Source organism: Acinonyx jubatus, chromosome B3 (assembly GCF_027475565.1).
Source record: "Acinonyx jubatus isolate Ajub_Pintada_27869175 chromosome B3, VMU_Ajub_asm_v1.0, whole genome shotgun sequence".
In the NCBI taxonomy this organism is placed as follows: Eukaryota; Metazoa; Chordata; class Mammalia; order Carnivora; family Felidae; genus Acinonyx; species Acinonyx jubatus.
Genome location: NC_069386.1, coordinates 72,646,535 through 72,664,944, shown reverse-complemented (window position 1 = coordinate 72,664,944; position 18,410 = coordinate 72,646,535). Strand labels below are relative to the sequence as shown.

The following is an 18,410-nucleotide window of genomic DNA, read 5'->3' as shown; positions in this document are numbered from 1 at the left end:
AGATTCTAAACACTGTTATGACCCCTGGGGGACTTCTCTACCCCCAGCTGTGAGCACAGATTAACCCCACCAAGTGTCAAGGGAATTGGTCTCCTTGGCTGGGAGGGCAGCAGGAAAAAGAGGGACTCGAATTTTGTCAGGACGGGCCGCCCCCTGCTGGAAGACCAGAGTTATGGCACATCTGAGATGCTGTTCCCATACCAGCAAGTCCGTGGCTGTCCCCTCTGTTCTACAACAGTCCTTACCAAGCCCTGCTCCTTTCTAAACTTGCCACGAGATGGTTTGCAGGAAAGCTTCCCTACTTGTAGGGAAAAGCAGCTGTGGCCTATTGCAGGTAGAGCATGGAGAAACTGATCAGGCCCCATCTGTCTGTCTTGGTTCCCCTTCCCATTCCAGGTCCTTCTTTCCCTGAGACTGAGCAGCTTCCAAGGGTCCAGGCTCCCACTCACTCTGCCCTCATCCCCACTTCTGCTTTCCTCTGGAGCAGTCAGTTGGGCCAGCTAGGCCAGAGTCAACCACAGGTCCTGGGAGCTTAGAGTGGTCTCTGAGCCTGGCACTGCCCACTCTGATGCCCCTTACCATGCTGATCAGTTCAGTTGCCCAGAAGTGGAGGTGGGGAAGCCAAGTGGACACACCCTCAACTTAGTCCCATCTTGGAGATGGATGGCCCTCACCAAAGAGAAAAGGAAAGGGAAAAGCAAAGAAAAGATTAGGGGAGAGCTAGTAGTTAGAAACATTGACAATCAGGAAAGAGAGAGATGAGGGAGATTTCAACAGAAGGTGCATGATTTGGGCAAGTCTGTTCCCCACTCTGGCTCCATCTGCACCTGGGTAAGATGAGGTGCTGAGTTGGGTGGCCCTAAGGGCTCTGATAGCCCCCAAGAGCTTTATTATGAGAATCAAAGAAGAAATAAAGACAGCTGCAGACAGAGCCAGGGAGAAGGAAGCATCAGCACAAAAAATAAAAAAAAGGGTGAAGGTGGGCAGTAGTAGTGACAGGGACCCCAGCCCAGCCAGCCTTACATTGGGCCACATTGTCCCTGCTCTGGTCTTACCTGGCGATGCTCTCGTCGTCGTTCCTGAGTGCAGGTCAGGAACCCTTCGGCTGTGGAGCCTGCAGCTGACTGAGTGTGAAGATGTGAGGAAACAACAGGCTGAGTTTCAGGCACTGTTACTCCATCTGATAAACTCAAGGATTCTTGGAATCTACCTTCCTAGAATTATGAAAGGCGGTGATGAGAAAAGTCCTCCCCCACAGCTGGCAAGGAAGCTCCTCGGGGGTGGCTTGGGGGAAAATGCAGGACTTGAATGCCCCTCACGCCATTCACCAGGAAGCCAGTCCTATCAGTCCACCTGTCCCCAGACACTCACACAATAGAAGCAGACAGACCCCAACCTGTGGGGCCTACAGGCTTAGCTGGCTGGGGAGGCAGCACTGGGTACAAAGCCACGAAGATATTTCTACAAGCACAGAGAAGAGACTGCAGGCCTCAGCCCCAAAGCCAGATCGGGGATCAGGCCCCAGGCACTATACAGGACAGATGGCTGTAGAGTTCTAGATGTACTTTTGTATTCAGGTGTCCACCCACCACCCCAGGCTGTCACCTAGGCGCAAATATTTGAATGAGCACCTACTTCCTGCCAGGCACTGCATTAAGTACTGTGAACACCAAAATAATGAAGGAACAGTCCACCTTGAGAAGCTTACAGTCTAATGGAGAAGTTAAACAAATGTAGTGCAGAGTGCTACATGCTAAAATAGAAGTAGGTTGGGAATGCAAACTGGTGTAGCCACTCTGGAAAACAGTATGGAGTTTCCTCAAAAAGTTAAAAATAGAACTACCCTATAACCCAGTAATTGCACTACTAGGTATTTATCCAAGGGATACAGGTGTGCTGTTTTAAAGGGGCACATGCACCCCCATGTTTATAGCAGCACTATCAACAATAGTCAAAGTTTGGAAAGAGCCCAACTGTCCATCGACAGATGAATGGATAAAGAAGATGTGGTATATATATACAATGGAGTATTACCCAGCAATCAAAAAGAATGAAATCTTGCCATTTGCAACTACGTGGCTGGAACTAGAAGGTATTATGCTAAGCAAAATTAGTCAGAAAAAGACAAATATCATACGACTTCACTCACGTGAGGAATTTAAGAAACAAAACAGATGAATATAAGGGAAGGGAAGCAAAAATAATATAAAAACAAGGAGGGGGACAAAACATAAGAGACTTTTTTTTTTTAATGTTTATTTATTTTTGAGAGACAGAGAGAGACAGCATGAGCAGGGGAGGGGTAGAGAGAGAGGGAGACATAGAACATGAAGCAGGCTCCAGGCTCTGAGCTATCAGCACAGAGCCCAACACGGGGCTTAAACTCACGAGCCGTAAGATCATGACCTGAGCCGAAGACGGATGCTTACCCGACTGAGCCACCCAGGCACTCCAAGACACTCTTAAATACAGAGAACAAACTGAGGGTTGCTGGAGGGGTTGTGGGTAGGGGGGATGGGCTAAATGGGCAAGGGGCATTAAGGAGGGCACTTGCTGGGATGGGCACTGGGTGTTATACATAGGGAATGAATCACTGGAATCTACTCCTGAAATCATTATTGCACTATATGCTAACTAACTTGGATGTAATTTAAAAAAATAAACACAGGGGCCTCTGGCTGGCTCAGTCGGTTAAGCACCCGACTTTAGCTCAGGTCATGATCTCATGGTTTGTGGGTTTGAGCCCCACGTTGGGCTCTGTGCTGACAGCTCAGAGCCTGGAGCCTGCTTCGGATTCTGTAACTCCCTCTCTTTGCCCCTCCCCTGCTCACACTCTATCTCTCTCTGTCTCTCAAAAAATAAAAAATAAAACATTAAAGATTTTAAAAATAGACACATCGTAACATTAAATGTAGAAGCAACTATGAGATTCCAGCTGTTTTCTATTAAACCAGACATCAAAGATATTTTTTCGATGTACAACAATGCCACTCTTCTCATTAATTTTTCTTATTTTATTTTCATATTTTCATATTTTAGAAAATATGGCCATTTTTCATTTAAAATAATGTTTATGCAGGAATGTAAACTGATACAGCCATCATGGAAAACAGCATGGAAGTTCCTCAAAAAATTAAAAATAGAAGTACCACATGATCCAGCACTCCCACATCTGGATAAATATCCAAAGGAAATAAAACCATTATCTTGAAGAGATGCCTATACTTCTGTGTTCATCGCAGTATATGATCACTATAGTCAAGGGATGGAAACAACCTAAGTGTCTATCTGTGGATGAATGGGGCAATACACATGATATTTCAGCCTTAAAAATGAAGGAAATATTGTCATTTGCAACAACATGAAATGAAATAAGCCAGACAGAAAGACAAATGCTAAATGGTAGCACTTATATGTGGAACCTAAAAAAAAAGCCAAACTCAAAGAAACAGAGAGTAAAAAAGTGGTTTCCAGCGGCTGGGGTGGGGGAAATAGAGAGAAGTTGCTAAAAAGGTATCGCTTTCAGTTATAAGATGAGTAAGTTTTGAGGATCTAAGATACAACATGATGACTATAGCTGATAACACTGTATTGTATAATTGAAATCTACTAAAAGAGTAGAACCTAAATATTCTCACACACAAAAAAAGAAAACTATGTGAAGTGATAGGTGTGTTAATTAACTCGATGGGACAAGCCCTCTCATAATGTATACATAACTCTCATAGTGTATACATGTATCAAATCACCATGCTGCACACCTTAAATATCTTACAATTTTATTTGTCAATTATACCTCAGTAAAGCTGGAAAATGTTATTTATGTGACCATACAATGGGTTTATTATTATTATTATTATTTTAATGTGTATATATTTTTGAGAGAGACAGAGACAGAGTGTGAGGAGGGGAGGGGCAGAGAGAAAGGGAGACAGAATCCGGAGCAGCCTCCAGGCTCTGAGCAAGCTGTCAGCACAGAGCCTGACACAGGGCTTGAACTCACAAACTGCGAGATCATGACCTGAGCCAAAGTCGGACGCTTAACCAACTGAGCCACCCAGGTGCCCCTTGGTTTATTGTTTTTAATAAATAATACATATTTTTAAATTTCTTAGTTTTAATTTCTATTATAGTAAATATTGACAGATATAACTCACATAAACAAAAGCTCTTCAGAGTCCTCAATAATTTTTAAGACCATAGGGGATCTGGGGTGCCTGGCTGACTCAGTCGGTTGAGCTTCTCACTTGATTTCAGCTCAGGTCATGACCTCCAGATCATGGGATCAAACCTCATGTTGGGCTCAATGCTGACCTTGGAGCTTGCTTAAGACTCTCTCTCTCTCTGTCTCTCTCTCTCCCTCTGCCCCCCTCCCCTGCTCTCACCCTTCCTCAAATAAATACATACATACATACATACATACATACATACATACATACATAAATAAAACTTAAAAAAAAAAAGAAAAAGAAAAGAACATGTAGGGACCCTGAGACAGAAAAGTTTGAGAATGCTGCTTACCCTAGTTTATATAACTATTCCCCTATTGATGGGCATTTTGTTTATTCCCTTATTTTCCTACAAGCAGTTCTGTAATAAGCATCTTTGTACATATCTCTTTGTATACAATACAAGAAAATCTTTTTAATCAAGAAAAGCATTCTAAATCAAAGTAATTAGTGGTTATCATAGGTCTTTCTGATTCGTGGGTAAGAGTGAAAGGCCAGGGTAACAGTGCCCTTTGGATGGTGGATGTGGATAAATCAGGAACTCCCTGGGATTGTCACCATCAATAGAAAGCGTGGTCAGAAAGGCTATGCTGGACCCACTCCGACAAGGCTTGCAGAATCAGACGCAGTGATGTTGGCAAAGGGAAACAGAACACACTGCTGATAAAATGAACATGTTCACACTCTTAGCACATCGATTTCTTGCAAATGGAGGTGAAGATGTCATCTAGGACTACTGCAGTGAGTTCGTCAGGTAATATCTGCGAAGTGCCAAGCAGCATGCTTGCAGGCATCCCAGGCATTGATCAGGTGGCAATTCCCTTTCCCCTGCTTTCCCCTTCATTGTGTGGCCTGCCTCAATACTTTGGGACACCTAATGCTGGAGCACAGAGAAGTCCCAGTCCCCAACTCCCTGCAGGGGAGTAGCAATGACAGGAAGATGCAGTCTCTTGCCTTACAAAAGATCTGACAAGGGAATCTGGTGCCATTACCCCAAACTTCCTGAGGCCTATTTGGGGGTCTCCATTTTCACTCAGGTTTTATCCTATTTGCCAGCCTGTACCCGCCTGAAACTTCCTGAAGCCATGCCCCCGCCAGCCTTCCCACCCTGTCTCTCAGATCTGAGAGGTCCACTCTGCCACCTGAGGGGCAGAGGAGTAAGGCCCCTTGACAAGAACTCTCCACAGATCCTGACCACCCAGGTCCTGTATAAGGGAAATTACTGAGAGAACAGGCTCCCCACACATCTACCCGTTCCTACCAACCCCCACAGGCAAGAAGGTCCAACTTCCTCCTCTAGGAGACTCTACCCTAACTGAAGGTCTATCAAAGCCTATTTACCCCAGGACCTTTCCCAGTTGAATACAGGCCAGGCTCCTGGAGATTACAGGTCACTAGGGAAATGACTGAGGACATGTCCTAAATACCAAAGACCTTTAGGAGATTTTATCTCCACCCTCCTTTTTCCTGAGGATATAATCTCCCTGTTAATTCTAGGTATTGACTCAACAAATTGTTGCGGAGTCATAAATTATTCTCTAGGAATCAGTGAAGTGTTTAATTTACAATGTAATATATGGAATGTCCTGGGACTCTGCTCACCTTTGGTGCTCCCCACCCCTCCTGGGTTCCCAGCTCCAGGTACATCTAATAAGTCAGCCTCCTCCAAAATCTCATATATACACAAAAGTTCACTGAAAATGGAGCACAGATTTAAAGGTAAAACATAAAACTATAAAACTTTTAGAAGAAAACATAGAAGAATCTTCCTTAGCCTATTAATACAGTAAATTACATGGGTTTTATTTTGAATATTGAAAGAACCCTTGCATCCCTGGTTGGTTATGATGTATAATAATTTTTATATATTGCTGAATTCTATTTGGTAATATTTGGTTAAGGGTTTTTGTGTGTATATTCAGGGATATTGGGCTGTAGTTTTCTTTTTCCTTTTTTTAATATTGTCTTTTTCTGATTTTAGTATCAAGATCATACTAGCTTCATAAAATAAGTTGGAGAACTTTCCCCTCCTTTTCTATTTCTACAAGAGATTATGTCGAACTGGTTGAATTTATATACCATGCTTCAGAGGAACAGGTCCATCTGTCCCTCTCCTTCCCTTCATTCCTTCCTTCTCTCCTTCCTTCCTTCCTTCCTTCCTTCCTTCCTTCCTTCCTTCCACATAGTTAATGATTATCTTGAGGAGGCAAGCCACTTTTCTAATACAAGGCTCGATTCTGCCCTATTTTTTTTTTTTATTTCCATAATACTGGTATTGCTTTTACTATGTGTCAGAAACTATTCTAAGCACTTTGTAAACATTAATTCTTTTCATCCTTATACAACCATTATTTGAAGTAAGTGCTATCTATTGATTATCCCTATTTTACAAATGATAAAATAACTTACATAAGGCCACAGAGCTAATAAATGGCAGGCTCAGGATTTCACCCCAGGTATCTGTTCTTTTAACCACAATACCCTTCTCTATGGGGACATTAGTATTCTTTTCATACTCTAAATAACAGACAGTTTAAGTGATTTGCCCAACTGAATGCAGCTAAAGTAGAAGTCTTGATTCCCATCCACCCTAAAATCTGTCTTTCCACATGTTCCTATCCCAGGAAGGTGTTCCAATCAAAACTTTGAGAATTGCCTTTGAGTTTTCTCTTCACCTTAAGTCCCACATTTAATACATCAGCAACTCCTGTTGATTTCGCCCCCAAAACATGTGTCAAATCCTCTCTGTTCTCTATCATCCATACTACCATTGCAGGAGCAGCTAAAATTATCTTTTTGAAAAGAACTCTCTGAAGGGCGGGCCTACGCCAGCCGACTCCGTCTTGTTCTGTGTCCTTCACCTTGACCACACCTCCTCCCCTTGAGTAACCCCCCCCCCCTCACCTGCCTAACAGGACTCGACCCTTCCCCAGCCAATCGGCTGAGGCCATAGCCATTACCTCACCAACTGCCCCCAGGCCCCAATAAAACCTTTGTCCTTTTGAAACTCGCTCTCTTTCCCTGGTATCTCACCGCTGAGTCGGTGCAGGTAGGGGATTGAGCTCGAGCTAGCTCAAATAAAGGCTCTTTGCTTTTGCATCGGACTCGGCTCCCTAGTGGTCTTTGGGGATCACGAATTCTGGGCATAACACTCTCTTCTGTTTAAAACTCTCCAATGTCTTCCCACTGCACTTAGAACCAAAACTTAAATTTTTTCCCATCTTGCAAAGCCCTGAAGAATCTGGTTCCCAAGTATCTCTGAGACCATCTCTTCTGCTCTCCCCTTGGTCAGCATGCTCTGGCCCACAGGCTTTTTTTCTACCCCAGACCTGACAGCTCAGGCCTGCCTTCATAGCTTCTGCATTTGCTATTTCCTGAAAACTCTCACCACCTACATTTCATGGTCCCTAAATGTCACCTCCTTGTAGAGACTTTCCCTGATCATCCGGCACAAGGCAGACCCTCAGAAGCACTTCTACCATTCTCTTTTCTTTCTTTCTTTTTTTAGTATTTCTAAATGTTTATTTATTTTTAAGAGAGAGAGAGAGACAGAGTGAGAGCAGGGGAAGGGGCAGAGAGAGAATCCGAAGCAGGCTCCAGGCTCTGAGCTGTCATAACAGACCTGATGTTGGGTTCAAACTCACGAACCATGAGATCATGACCTGAAGTCGGATACTTAACTGACTGAGACACCCAGGCTCTCCACTTTTCTTTTCCTTTCTTTTCTTCTTTCCTTTTCTTTTCTTTTCTTTTCTTTTTTTTTTTAAGGTATAATTAACATCCAGTGTTATATTAGTTTCAGGTGTACAATGTAATACTCAATAATTCTATACATTACTGGTGTATAATGTTCCTGGTGATAATTGAGTGTTCTCTTAATCCCCTTCACCTATTCCACCCTCCACCCACCTTCCCTCTGGCACTCACCGGTTTGTCCTCTGTATTTAAGTCTGTTTTTTTGTTTGTCTCTTTTTTTTCCTTTGGTTGTTCATTTGTTTGGTTTCTTCAATTCCACATAAGTGAAATCATATGGTATTTGTCTTTTTCTGACTGACTTGTTTCACTTCGTATTAATACTCTCTAGCTCCAGCCACATCATTGCAAATGGCAAGATTTCATTCTTTTTATGGCTGAGTAATATCCTATTGTGTATATATACCACATCTTTATCCATTCATCTGTTGGTGGACACTTGGGCTCCTTCCATATCTTGGCTACTGTAAATAATGCTGCCATAAAATAAGGGTGTATATATCTTTTTGAATTAGTGTTTTCGTTTTCTTTGGGGAAATACCCAGTAGTGGAATTACTAGATCATATGGTATTTCTATTTTTAATTTTTTAAGAAACCTCACACGGTTTTCCACAGTGGCTGCACCAATTTTCTTTCCCACCAACAGCACATGAGGATTCCTTTTCTCCACGTCCTTGCAAATCTTTTATTTTCTTCATAGCACTCATCACTGCCTAATATTTCTTCTTCTTTATTACCTCCCCTACTAGGACACAAGCTCTGCAAAACTCGTAATAATAAGTAATGCTTATGTAGCAATTATTTTTGCACCAGGCACTGTTGTAAGCTCTTTACACATGTACATTCACTTAATCCTCACCGTAATCCTGAATAGCTGCACTATGAACATTTTCATGTTTCAGAGGATGAATCTCAGGTACAGAGAGGCAAAGTAACTTGCCCAGGGGTTACACAGCTTGTAAGCAGTGAAGCTAAGATACAAGCCCAAGTAATCTGGCTGTGAAGTGTGTGCTTTTAACCCTCCTGCTTTATGACCGTCAAGAGAGTGGGGCCCTTATTTGTATTGTCCTCTGCCATGTCTATAGCAGCTTTAACAGAGCCTGGCAGAGAAAAAGCACCAATTAATCTCCCTAGGATACACAAATGAATGCTGCAAAACAAGCCTGCTTTTGAGCCAGAGTGGTCTGGACTCCAAACCCTCATTTCCAGAGTATAGGAACTGGAGAATTACTAGGTTCAAACCAGAAATTCATTGAAATTTGCCGTCTCCCCTAAAGATGTTTACAATCTCCTGGGAAATGCATATGCAAATAACAAAGAAGCAAAGTAGCAAAATATAAGCACCACAAGTGAGGGACACTCAAAGTGCCATGAGGTTCTGCTCAGGAGTTGATAACTTTTCACTGAAGTTCAGGGAACTGTTAGAAAGAAAACCTCAGGTCCCAAATGGCATCACTTGGGCAGAGTCCCCAAACCAGGGCTTAATACCTGACCTAACTGGAGTTTTAACCTCTTCCAGAAATGTAGTCTTAACAGATCAGTCAGGGATTTTCTGATCAGTATCAGTGAATCTGCCTCGTGGGCTCTCTCCTTCTCTGCCCCCTACCAAACTGAGGTAATCTGCATGATAAGACCCCCTGCTGGTCCCCCTATGGGGAGGCTATCAGGCCTGAAACAATTCTTTTATTTTGCTAGCAACATTCTTGCACCCCCCCCCTTCCTATAAAAACCTTCCATTTTGTACTTGTCCTCAGAGCCCCCTCTACGTGCTAGATGGGATGCTGTCCATTTGTGAATCATCTAATAAAGCTAATAAGGTCTTCAAATTCACTCAGCTGAATTTTATATTTTATTTTATTTATTTTTAATGTTTATTTTTGAGCAAGAGAGAGCGGGTGGGGGGGGGGTGCAGAGAGAGAGAGAGAGAGACAGAATCCGAAGCAGGCTCTAGGCTCTGAGCTGCCAGCACAGAGCCTGATGAGGGGCTAGAACTCACAAGTCATGAGATCATGACCTGAGCCTAAGTCGGACATTCAACCGACTGAGCCACCCAGGCACCCCTGAATTTTGTATTTTAACAGATTGGCGGCAGCATTGAGATCTAATGCAAACTTGTGACAGCATTTGAGGACAATGAGAAACACAGGGGTGGTGCCCCAGGAAACATTTTGAGTTCAGTCTTTCTCCCCATGAGGCCGTTGGTAAGTCCTCTGGGTTTCAAATCCTCTTGTTGTGTTTGGGCTACCGATCTCATTGGCTTTCCAGCCCAGGATTAACGGGTCAGTGTAGACTGACAGGAGCCTCTAACAGAGTGTCATTCCTTAACCCTTGGTTCAGTCCATAATTCCACGTTGGAACCCTGTCCTAGTTCCAGCCCAGAGTTACCCTTTACTGGGGTTTGCTGCATTAGCCCTTTCCCCATTTCCTGTCTGTAGTCTTCATAATGGAGTCAGCTGGGTTAGTCTATGTTCACAATTGCATGGTCTTCTCTTGGACAGTCTGAACGACATGTTTTGGTGACTGAGGTGAGTTAAGATTTGTTTGCACATGTTTGCTTCTCTTGTGTAAATAAAAGCCACCGCTAGTGGGGGTCTCAGAGGCCAAAAGCTGCAAAATTTGGTGGGCTCAGGTTGGGCATTTAAGAGCTATTAGAACGCTTGTCACCTAACTCAGACTCCCATGTTAGGATAAGCTGATTAAATGGGTTAGATTGACACTATGTCATCTGCCAATCTCAAGAAAGTTTCCATGTAATGAGGCACACTATAAACACCCCACAAATCCCAACGCCCCTCCACGGCCAGCTCCTATCTGGCACACCTGCTTATTTTGTGTTTAAGGACCAGCATTTTAGAATCTGTGGATGTCTAGCAAGATGGAAATTTTTACTAAAAATAACATGGAATTATAATGGCCTTTATGGGGAACGTTTCAATTCCATCATTTAAGACACGCACTTGAAAGCAAGGGTTCCCAAATTAAACAGAATGGAATACCCATTTAAATTGGCAAGCACACTCCTCCAAAGACTTCAAAATTCCAAAGCAGTTTTATTGAAAGATTCACTGCAAAAGGCTAAAAAAAAAGTAAAGATATAAAAGGCACATAAGGGAAAAGACTGCTCCCCTCTTCCTTCCTTCAAGTATTCATTGTCTGATTTGTTTTTCCACTCTGAAAAGACTACACAACCATAAACAAAAATCTGCCAAGTTCATGGCTTTACAGACACCCCCATATCTACCTTCAAGGGAGGCCTCATTTGAACCCCTTCTAGTGTTGTCCAAACTGAAGGATTTCCTGGTAAACTGCTATATTATTCCTTTAAACAGCCAAGGGGAAATGCTGGTAGATACCAGATCTTGCAGAGGGGATCCTGGAAAAACTGGCAAAGGACAGCCAAAGGTAAAAATGCTTACCAGAATCAATTCTTCTAAATTTCTGTCTGGAGCACCCAGTCCAGAGAGGAAAATAAAATGTCACATCCCTCCCTTTGCAAATCCAGACCCATTATTTATTCTTTCTCTCCCAACAATAGTTATTGCCTTCTTGTTTGCATAACTGGACTTGGTTTTCTGCTGGCTTGGAATTTGCAGATTGTTGGTTCTTTCTTTTGGCTATCCTTGGAAATGACTCCGAGTTTTGACAAGTTAATATCCTTTGCACCGTCTTTTTGGATCCAAGCAGGGTTATTCAATATTGCCTGAAATATTTAAAATTAAAATTAGGTACCCAGAGGGAAAGAAGCAAATTGAAGATAATGTCATTGGATATGATAGCATTTAAATTACAACCCGATTCTTTGAGTATGTGAGAGCAACAAATCTTTGACAAAACAAAAATCAGCTCTAGGAGGCAATTCAAAATTCACCTACTTCTTTACAAATCCCAAAACTTACCTTGTTGAATGCAAAAGACTTGGAAATCATTGGCCTTAGCAAACCAAAGTCATTCTTGAAGAACTTCTATTCTTTCTCTATCCATTATCACGTCTTTGAAATGTAAACACAAGGGCGCCTGGGTGGCTCAGTCAGTTGAGCGTCCGACTTTGGCTCAGGTCGTGATCTCACAGTTCGTGAGTTTTAGCCCCGTGTCAGGCTCTGTGCTGGCAGCTCGGAGCCTGGAGCCTACTTCAGATTCTGTGTCTCCCTCTCTCTCTGCCCCTAACCCACTCGCATTGTTAACCCACTCGTATTCTGTCTCTGTCTCTCTCAAAAATAAATAAACATTTTTTAAAAATGTTTTAAAAAAAAAAGGATATGTAAACACAGCCCACAATCACCTGAGACTGAAGGAGAAAAGAGAGAAAAGGCCTTTTTAAAACACAAACTTCTAAAAGGGCTGTGGTCTGCAAATGCTAGCACAGCCTCCTTAAGATTCATTGTCCAAAGACACATACAAATCTTCAAAAGTCTTATCCACAAATATTAGTAACTATAAGGTCTTTATATCTGTCTGTGTGTTTGTCTATATACATATGTTGTACATGTGAGGTCTTGTTCTACCTCCGGATAGCATTACTAAAATTAATTTCTAAAGAGCTCTAGTTGGTTTGAAAGTAAGCACTTGTAAGACTTGAAGGTTCTAAAATTCTCAAAAAGGGGCACCTGGGTGGCTCAGTTAGTTGAGCATCCAACTTCGATTCAGGTCATGATCTCGTGGTTCATGAGTTCAAGCCCCACGCCAGGCTCTGTGCTGATGGTTCAGAGCCTGGAGCCTGCTTCGGATTCTGTGTCTCTCTGCTCCTCCCCCACCTGTGCTCTGTCTCTCAAAATTAAATGAATGTTAAAAAAAATTTTTAAACATAAAATAAAATTCTCAAAAAGATAGAAACTAATCCAAATGTCTTTCAAGTTCACGTTGAAAGGACGGGCCTATGCCAGCCACTCCATCTTGTTCTGTGTCCTTCACCTAGACCACGCCTCCTCCCCTTGAGTAACCTCCCACTCACCCGTTCAAACTTCCTGATCAAAACACGCCAGTGACCTGCGTAAGAGGACTCCGACCCTTCCCCAGCCAATCAGCTGAGGCCACAGCCTTTACCTCACCAACTGCCCCTAGACCCCTATAAAACCTTTGTGCTTTTGAAACTCGCTCTCTCTCTCCGGTATCTCACCACTGTGTCGGTGCAGGTAGGGGATTGAGCTTGAGCTAGCTCGAATAAAGACTCTTTTGCTTTTGCATAGGACTCGGCTCCCCTAGTGGTCTTTGGGGATCACGAATTCTGGGCATAACAATGCGATCTAGGATAATCTTCAGTAAATTAAAGTTTAAACTCATTGGTTTAATTAAAACAGACATGTCTTTATTTATTTTTTTTTTTTAGCATTTTATTTATTTTTGAGACAGAGAGAGACAGAGCATGAACAGGGGAGGGTCAGCGAGAGGGAGACACAGAATCCGAAACAGGCTCCAGGCTCTGAGTTGTCAGCACAGAGCCCGACGCGGGGCTCGAACTCACGGACTGCGAGATCATGACCTGAGCCGAAGTCGGCCACCTAACCGACTGAGCCACCCAGGCGCCCCATAAACAGGCATGTCTTTAGAGTTAACATCAAATATAAAACTTCTTTTCCACTTGAGTTTACTAGCCAAATAAGTTCATGTTATCTCTTACAAGATCTGCCAAAAAAATAGCTTGGGATAATGACTGATTTTGTCTAATAAAGCTTTTGTGTGTAATCTAAACAATTCTCTTTTTTTCAATGTTTATTTATTTTTGAGAGCGAGAGAGTGCAAGCAGGGCAGGGGCAGAAAGAGGGGGACAGCAGCGAGCCCGATGTGTGGCTTGAACTCGTGAACTGCAAGATCATGACCTGAGCTGAAGTTGGATGTTCAACCAACTGAGCCACCCAGGTGCCCTAAACAATTCTTTTTTTTTTTTTTTTTTTTTATGTGTGTTTATTTTGAGAGAAAGAGATAGGCATGTGTGTGCATGTAGGGGAGAGACAGAAAAAGAGAGAGAGAGAGAGAGAGAGAGAGAGAGAATCCTAAGCAGGCTCCACAGTTGTCAGAGCAGACCCTGACTGGGAGTGTGGGGGGCCCAATACCACAACCATGAGATCATGACCTGAGCCAAAATCAAGCATCAGACGCTTAGCCGACTGAGCCACCCAGGCACCACAGTAACCTAAACAATTCTTAAAAACAAGTGAATTAAATAGATGTGAGCAACATAAAAGTTTATCAATGAACTTTTCAGCAATATTTGTCTACTTAAATAGTTCCCCCAAATCTTTTTAGTAACCTAAAGTCTTTGCTAACCTAAAACTTAAAAGTTAAGTGGTGAGTTCATTTAACATCATTGAATATCCCCATCTTAGGACCATTTCCCAAGAAGATAAAATAATAAATCATTAATTGATGTAGGAGCATGAGGCAAGCTGAGGGCAAAATACAGGCTGGCACCCCATCCCCCCACCCCCAGGTGGAATCCGTGTGATATTCCTCTGACACTCCTAGCTCCCCAAGAACAAAGGAAAGGGGTTTAAGTGCTAGCCATGGTGATGTGGGAAACTAAGGCAAATGAAAAATTAAATTCCCTTACTGCCTATAGTCCATTGACAAGTCCTTGAGACCAACAGAGTGACTGACCTCCCTCTAGGAGCTCTGCTGTCTCAAAGATGACACTTTGCTAGGGGCAAAAGAGAATTTTGGCTTAATATTGTTCCAACCTTGAGAATCCTGTAAATCTACTTCCTTTATCTCAACTGCCCCAGGATATATGCTGGCAATCAAGCTCCAAGTTTATGCCCCATGCCCCCCATATGCATCTGAGGGGTCTCATGACTGGGGTTTTATTAAATGGTGATAAATGGTGTTTCCCTAGCAACAGCTAGCCCCTCAAGGTCCAGGAAACCTTGCTTCCAAAATACCTTAGAGATTTACTTAATCCCTGACCCCTCCCAACCTGAGGGTATATAATGAGGTACCCTTCACGACCCCAGTGCAGCTCTTCCTGCCCATGGGTCCTGTCTCCATGGTTTAATAAAATCACCATTTTTGCACCAAAGATGTCTTCAAGAATTCTTTCTTGACCATCAGCTCTGGACCCATGAAACCACCCCCCCCCCCCGCCCCGCCCCTCCATCACACCAAAACTTCATCATAATTACTGAACATAGGCTATCTACTTTTGACTTCTTATTACAGGGAAACTAAAAGATATTGGGATGTGTTAGTGCTATATTAGGAAATTTTTAAAAGACAAATGCTTCTAAAAATTATGAAAGGTATTTATACATTTGCAAATTTAAAGAATGCTGGTATTGGTGAGGGAGCATAAGGCGGGCTGAGGACAAAGTACAAGCTAGCACACCACTCTCTCTCCCCCCAGGTAGAATATGTATGGTATTCCTCAGGCACTCCTGGCTGCCCAAAACAAAGGAAAAGAAAGAAAACAAATGGTTAAACTGACAGTCTCCATCAGTCTACAAATGTCTTGGTAAATTACAAGAAAAAGGCAATCTTATCAATAGCCTAATCTCCAGAAACCTATAGACTCAGTTTCCTGGAACCCCAACATCACCCTCCCCTCCACAGTGATGTGGGGAACAGAGGCAAGAAGGAAATGGCAGATAAAATTAAATTTCCTTATAACCTGCAGCCCATTGACAAATACTTGAGGCAGGCAGAGTAAAACATTTCTCCAGGAACTCCCTACTGTCTTAATGCTTTGCTAGAGGGAAAAATAACCTTAGCTTGACAATAGCTAGGCCTCCAATAATCTGTGAGTCTTTAGCATATGAAAGTTTCTTTGGAAACTTCCTCTTGTCTTTACCTCCCCCAGCCCCATAGTGTATAATGAGCCACTCTCCACAACCCCAGGGCAACTCTTGTTCCCCTCCCACTCCCCCCATCCCCACTTCAATAAAATCTTTGCACCAAAGACATTAAGAATTTTTTCTTGGTCAATAGCTCCAAACCCCACCATCACCCCAAAACCTCATCAGTATAACAGGCAGTTCACAATTACTTACTTCTTTAGTGGTCGTTGTTATTATTTATTTGTTTGTTTGTTTGTTTGTTTTAAGTAGGCTCCATGCCCAGCGTGCACAACCCTGAGATCAAGAGTCTCATGTTCTACCGACTGAGCCAGCCAGGTGTCCCACTTACTTATTAGTTTTCACTTAGAAATTAAGGTTTCTAAGGGTTAAGAATTCTAATTAAGGTATGTAATAAAAGCTACTAAAAGTAAGATAAGCATCTCTACTTCCTGGGAAAATAAAATATCTTTTCATTAAGACAAGGTATGACAGATGCACTTTTTTTTTTAAGTAGCCTCCATGCCCTACATGGGGCTTGAACTCACAATCCTGAGATTAAGAGTCACATGCTCTATCAACTGAGCCAGCCAGCCACCCCCCAGAGATGCACTTTTGTTGAGGGAAAAAAGAGTAATTTTATCCTCAAGTAGGGCTACGTTAAAAAGAAAACCACAGGGGCACCTGGGTGGTTCAGTTGGTTAAGCGTCCAACTTCAACTCAGGTCATGATCTCATGGTTACTGAGTTCCAGCCCCACGTTGGGCAGTGTGAAGCCTGCTTGGGATTCTCTGTCTCCCTCTCTCTGCCCCTCCCCTGCTTGCACTCTCTCTTCCTCTCTCTCTCTCAAAAATAAACATTAAAAAACAAAACAAAACACAGGACCCAAACGGCATCAATCAGGTTAAGGCCCCAAGTCAGTAAGCCAAGACTTAAAGCCTAACCTAACTGCACTTTTAACCCTCCAGGAATGTAATGTTTAACCAATCAACAAAGAATTTCCTGGCCAATACTAGAAAATTTCCTGATGGCTCCCTTCCCCTCCCTTTAGGAGGGCAACATTGCCTAAACAATGCACTCCTTGCTAATAAATTCCTTTCTTCTTTTTTTTCTTATGCCTTTGAAAATCCTTCTTTTGTTTAGCTCAGTGGAGCTCTCCTCTACTTGCTAGATGAGATGCTGCCTGATTCATGAATCCTTCAATAAGCCAATTCGATCTTCAAATTTACTCAGTTGAATTTTGTTTCTTAACAGAAGAATCCATGAAGAAAATGGCATTTGTACTGACTTTTGAACAATCTGGACAGGCAGAGATAAGGAGGGGATAACTGAGATGATTTGTTGTCCCCTAATATCTGTTCCATCAGTAGTCATGCCCCCAAAATTTTAGCTGTGCAACTGGACACCCAGAATAAAGGTTACATTTCCCAGCCTCCCTTTCAGCCAGGCATGGCCACATGACCAAATTCTGGATAAAAGGATATAGCAGAAGTGAGGTATTCAATTTCTAGGAAGTATTCTTCAAAGCAGGGGGCATGCTCTTCCTTTCTTTCTCTCCCTCCTGCTGGCTAGAATGTGAACTTAATAATGAGCTGGAGCAGCTACCTTTGACCTAAGAGGAAGCTACACATTGAGAATGCTGCACTATAGGGTTGAATCAGTCCAGGTCCATGAAAATCATAAAGACCATATGAGACCTACCATGGTCTTGTTTAAGCTGCTGTTGTGTTTATGTCTTAGGGTGGGCTGCCTGAAATAGATCCTGAGACCAGGCTTCACTTGCAAGTGAACTATTAAATGTTCCCAGGAGGAACAAGTAAGGGAGTGTGGGAAGCAAGACAGGAAAGGGGAAAACAAGGGTGTGCTTTCAAGCAAAGTGCCAGCCTCAGGCTGATCCTGAAAGGGAGCTCCGGAGCACAAATTACACCTCAGAGTTTGTCTTAATTTGAGACAAGGGACTGGGCTTTTGTCCTTCCTCACTAGTTCAAGCTAAAGGTTGCTCCCAGGCCCTCTGCATATGCAGAAACTGTGGGAAATGATAAACAGGTCCAAGGGGATCCAGTACAATCTCAACAGGCCCCTTACACTCGGTTTTCGGTCACTCATAGCTGAACTAATTTTCATGGGTACCAAATCCATTCCCACAGAGGGGAGAGTGTAAAGGGCACAGAACCTGGGGTGGGGGGGGGGGGAGGTGTATATCAAAGTATAGGAAAGGAAGAAATAGAAAACAAAGTTGGGAAACCAAATTGTAGTCATTTGGACTATATGGAAAGCTGTAAATGCCTGGCCAACCCATATGAAAGGAAGCTGGGAGGACCTTTGAACATGATGATTCAAAAGATGAACTTGGTGACTACGAGGGGGTGAACTAGACTGAAACTCACGTGGAGTAGTGTCCGTAATTAGGCCATATTTGTAGCCTAGGCAAAAGGTAATGATGGCTCAACCCCAGATGATGGTTCTGGGAAAGGAAAGAGGAGGAAAATGATCACAGATCTTATAAAGACTCAGTCTTGGGGCACCTGGCTCTGTCTGTAGAGCATGTGACTCTGGATCTTGGGGTCCTGAGTTCAAGCCCCATGTTGGGTATAGAGCTTAATTTAAAAAAAATTTTTTTAATAAAAATGTAAAAAGATTCTCATGGGTCATAGAGAAATAGGTGGCA

The 18,410-nt window shown here is 42.9% G+C and overlaps 2 long non-coding RNA genes across 4 annotated transcripts in view; one reads left to right on the top strand and one right to left on the bottom strand.

Moving 5' to 3' along the window:
- LOC106979463 (uncharacterized) overlaps positions 1 to 18,410 on the top strand; it is a 256,270-nt gene that overhangs the window by 235,590 nt on the left and 2,270 nt on the right. For 2 of the 3 annotated variants that reach the window (XR_008299299.1, XR_008299300.1), the window contains exon 6: positions 13,705 to 13,836. The exons of the other annotated variant lie outside the window; for it this stretch is intronic. This is a non-coding gene — a long non-coding RNA (uncharacterized LOC106979463). The remainder of the gene's footprint in view (positions 1 to 13,704; positions 13,837 to 18,410) is intronic. 3 annotated transcript variants of the gene reach the window in all.
- The window catches only part of LOC106979464 (uncharacterized), a 16,874-nt gene continuing 9,477 nt past the window's right edge, over positions 11,014 to 18,410 (bottom strand). The window contains exon 4 of the long non-coding RNA XR_001430946.3: positions 11,014 to 11,683. This is a non-coding gene — a long non-coding RNA (uncharacterized LOC106979464). The remainder of the gene's footprint in view (positions 11,684 to 18,410) is intronic.